This window comes from Lolium rigidum, chromosome 6 (assembly GCF_022539505.1).
Source record: "Lolium rigidum isolate FL_2022 chromosome 6, APGP_CSIRO_Lrig_0.1, whole genome shotgun sequence".
Lineage (NCBI taxonomy): Eukaryota > Viridiplantae > Streptophyta > Magnoliopsida > Poales > Poaceae > Lolium > Lolium rigidum.
The window spans coordinates 294,638,939-294,643,433 of NC_061513.1; the positions used below are offsets into that span (position 1 = coordinate 294,638,939).

The 4,495-nt window shown below is 39.9% G+C and overlaps 1 long non-coding RNA gene across 2 annotated transcripts; it reads left to right on the plus strand.

The window, feature by feature from the left end:
• On the plus strand, positions 1 to 3,930 carry LOC124665526. Of its 2 annotated transcripts, XR_006990603.1 has the most exons (7): positions 1 to 133; positions 455 to 542; positions 713 to 890; positions 1,017 to 1,249; positions 1,739 to 1,809; positions 2,930 to 3,087; positions 3,459 to 3,930. It is a non-coding gene; the product is annotated as an uncharacterized LOC124665526 (long non-coding RNA). The 2 variants fall into 2 exon arrangements; XR_006990604.1 differs by lacking the exons at positions 1 to 133; positions 455 to 542; positions 713 to 890; positions 1,017 to 1,249 and having other exon boundaries at positions 1,264 to 1,809.
• The last annotated feature ends 565 nt before the right edge of the window (positions 3,931 to 4,495 follow it).

The window sequence follows — 4,495 nt, forward strand, 5'->3', positions numbered from 1 at the left end:
GATGGAGCAGGAGAGGTTAAAGACCTCGCGCGAGCCCCGGGAATTGCGCGGCGGCTGCTGCTTCGGCCGCTGAGGTTCGTCATGGCTACCTCCTCCTGCACCTGCACACCCACCATCACCACCACTTAACTAGGTACTACTACACTGCTCCGTCATACTAGCAATTCTACAGAAATTAAAGAAACATTTTCCCCCAAAAATCGTCGATCTACATTTAGGATACTGTAGGAGGTTCATTCGAAAATTGATATCACGAACTGAATCGAATCAAGTAGCAAAGATGTACAGCAATGGAGGTGTAATCAACAGAGACTGTTTCCAATTGATTGAGTAAAACGGGGTGGTCTTATTCATCTGCTTCTATCTGCAGTGGATTGAATTGACGCTGCAGGTCTATAAACTGATATTTGATTCATTTGCAATGAAACTTATGCTTACCATTGTTTCCCGGTAGTTTGGTGGTCTTATCCATGTTTGATGCAGCTGCACCATGCAATTCAACCACGTCAGTGATGCCTGTGTTGGGTGGATCTCTTTCTATGGTAGCCGCCCCCATGTCTTCGATTAATGCTTCTATGATACAATTTGATATATCATTTCTATGATACCATTAGATTTTCTGAGATGGAGAAAAGATACTACCTGATATTTTTGTTTACATCTTGCAAAATTAATTATCATGTCCTGATGCTCATTTTGTTGATTGTTGTAGATGGAGGTTACATAGTAATATGCTCGTCTGCACCTTACTAAGGTGGTGGCTGCCAACACTATGTGTGACCAAACTCGGGCTGACGGAGGTGGCCCGAAGAGACCTGCGGCAAAAGCATGACTGCGCAAAACAGATCTAGATGGCGATTCCGGAGTCATACACGCGGATACTTCCCAAGGTAACCTTAGATTTTTTGCCCAGAAAGTTCTCTTCTTTCCATTTTGTTCTTCCAATAAAGAAGCTATTGGTTATGACTACTGAATGTGCAGTTTGGGTGGGCTGGGGTGGGCGACACAATCTACAGGCACGTGTTGTTCCTGACAAAGTTCTTGTGGGAGTACCTGCTCAACAGCCTAGAGATATTGTCATAGCACCTAGGCCCTGGAGGTCCCCGTGGAGCAACGCCAAGGACCTGATAGGGTTGGACAAGACTTGACGGTGGTGAGTAGGGCTGATGACATCCTGTTCTGCCTTGAACAGCGGTTTCCTGGCCTCTCACAGACCACGCTAGACACAAGCAAGATACAATACAATAAGGTAACAACACATCAATCATCTGCTTGAGCAGCGATTTCCTGGCCTCTCATAACCTTCCAATCTACAGGTGTTGGATTGTAAATTTATGATGTGAATGTGCTTGTGTGTGGCTGCTGGTGTTGCAGGACATTCGGCAAGTTACCTGAGATGCATCGCAATTATTTTTAAATCATGCTATTCTCTCCTGTTTGTGTAAACTAATCAACCAAGTGCATATTTATGGGTTTCTTGCACTTCTTAAGTAGCAAACTAACTTCATCTTTGTAGCTTCAGCTCTTTGTATTTGTTTATTTTCGTATGGTAATATCATAAACTGAATTGCCTATCTGCAGGAATTTTTTCTATAGCCCTCATTTTATATTTTCTATCAGAATCATACTTAGAAGTTAGAACACACCACAATCACCTTACCTTTACAAGTTTTACACATCATCCGCTTCCATCATCTGCACCGCACCTAATCTTATTATATTTTTGTCTTTTTCGCAGAATAGAAGGAGTTGATGGGCATGGTGTGATCAGCGACACAAAGAGGAATATGCATGCCAATGCTTCCCTTGGTTAGCATACTTTGAATTTCCAGTTCTTTTCATTTCATATTTATCTGTTGTTTTGGTGGTACACTTCAATACGTATTTAACTTCTTTGAATTTTTGGTTCTTTTGAACATGGATGTAGGCCAAATTAACTTGTGTGCTTCAATCATTGTTAAATTTCTGTTTATGTTGTACGCTGATTCACAAAATATCTCTATTATAAATAGCCGGCTATAGCCCCGCTATAGCGGCTATAGCCTTTCCCGCACGATGCACCCGGCTAAAGGTGCCAAAGTCCTTAAATAGCCGGCTATAGTCAGGCTATAGCCGGGCTATAGCTGTTTTGGTAGGCCGCAGCTATAACCTATGGCCGGCTATTTAAAACCATGCAAAATAAAGCCAAATTAAGGTAGACAGTATGGCTTGAACAATATTATTTGTATTGCCTCTTCTTTGGTAGTGGTGTGCAACTGCATAAGTTAATTGGGCAAGCGTCATTTTCAGGCTAATGGATGTAATCTTAGATGATTGTTTTATGCAGATCAAAAGAGAGATGCATGCCCACAATGAAGCTTGCTAGGCATCCTACTGTTCTGTATCTACCTTATTGTAGATGCTCATAATGAAGCTTACTAGGCATCCTACTGTTGTCAGTATCTACTTTCTGAGAGATGTTGGTATTGCTAATATTTCTTATTAGTTGTCTTCTTTAAGTACCAATAGGATCATTAAAAGGCAGTCTACTATGTGCATGTTTCTAAAAGTTAACTTGGTCAGATATAATATAACAAAGGCTGTTATTTACATCGTCATCAATCATATCGGTCACTCGAAAGTCAAGCTTTACTACCTTGAATGCAATGGTACCCTGACAAAGGGAAATTTAGTGATCACTATATTAATATGCCAGGATACATTCACGGACTATAAGTGCATAACTGAATGTTTGAATCCTTTTCATGAAAAAATGGATTTGCGGCAAATATGCTAAACATGGAGTGCTATGCACTTTGTGGTGTGTGGTGATTTAGTGATAGCGAGTGAGTACGTGGAGTGGTTGAGTGGGAGTGTGGTTATATGTCCAGAAAGTTGTAGTTGATCTTCTTATCGCTGATGAATGAACTAAACGGTCATCCCTGATCAGGTTTACTACGACTCGCGCATGACGCAGTGTGGTGCCGGCGAGGAGGACCAAGCAAGAAGTGGACTATCAACCTTCGAGTTTCCTGTCATCCTTGACATCTAGAAGATGTCACCCCAAGCCGTCTCTGCACTACAAGTATACCAATGATCTTATTGTGGGTAGGTATTTCATGTGTACCATTTTCAGTAATAACACTTATCTATGGATTGGTGGCAAAGGATGCTAAATAGGGAGTGCTAGATGATTTGTGGTGTGTGTGGTGATTTTAGTACATTGTTTTATAGTGCATCTATTTCTTTCCCCTAATTATCATATCTACAATATATCTATCCAGATGAACCAATCAAAAAGATAAATTTTGATTTTGTAAATTTTTTTTCTCAGTTATTTTCATGAACACACATCGTTAGTATGGTTCAAGCAGAGTTTTTTATGGTGATTATATTGACTAACGTGAATCGGAGACAAGACGAGGTGCCAGTGTACCACAAACTAACTTTTCCCTCATCTCTTGGTCCTCATGCCGCAGGTGCTGATCAAAACGTACGGAGGGATGTCTGGCTGGTTATTTCAACATGCAATAGTTGGAGAGATTTCGTCGGCAATTACATGAGGCGCCGAACATCGTGAATCTCATTTCAGATTTTCAGTCATCTAAGCATGACCAAAAGACTAGATCGGTTTCCTTTGTACTAAAGGAGCCTCATTCAAGGTCAAGAGCTAGCCATGTGATTCCATCTATCATAAAAGCAAAGCAGCTGGATCCATAATCATGTATGGTACAAGATACCTGATGGCTAGCTAAAGATCACCTGATGGAATAAAGAGTTCCAACATTAAATAAACTGTGACTTACATATAGATAAGTGGAGTGCTTTTGCATTTTATATGTCCATGCAGCTATTTGCTTCCGTACAGTATAATATTATTTTTTGTAAATATTCACAAGTAGCACTCTTTTTTGTTTACCTCCCTAACCATGCATATATTAATTACCCACTCTAACCCCATCTTGTAATACAGCGTAGAAGTTCTAAACCTTCTATTTGGTGAAGATTAGTTTAGCGCTGAGATATAACATGTATTTACCAAAGATAGTTTCTCGGATCATACCACCTACAACTCCTTGAGTGAGAAGGGTTTTTTTCATGGTAAGAACAACTTGATTTGGTTGTTAATTAGGCCATCTGACTTATATTCCCCAGTTTTGTCCAAGATATGCATAATCTAATTGTGGCACTCTGGTTTACGGTCTATCTCAAATTTCTAGATAAAATGGCGTTGTTTGTCATGTGACCAAGAATACCAAGCAATGCAGTAACACTTAAGAGCATATTAGAGGATATATGGATTCATTAAACAGCTGAGAATTTTCTACACTATCTTATTTTAGTTACAGGATGTTAGTCATACCAAATGCATATCTGGTTAAACCCATGCTCAAAACATATATGTTCTTTCATAGGGAAGATCATGAGAACTCTAGGTAGATCAGGTTCTTATGACTGTTCTGCGACTAAGTTTATCTTCAGAAAACAAAAAATTATGCCAAGTGTTACTTTTCTG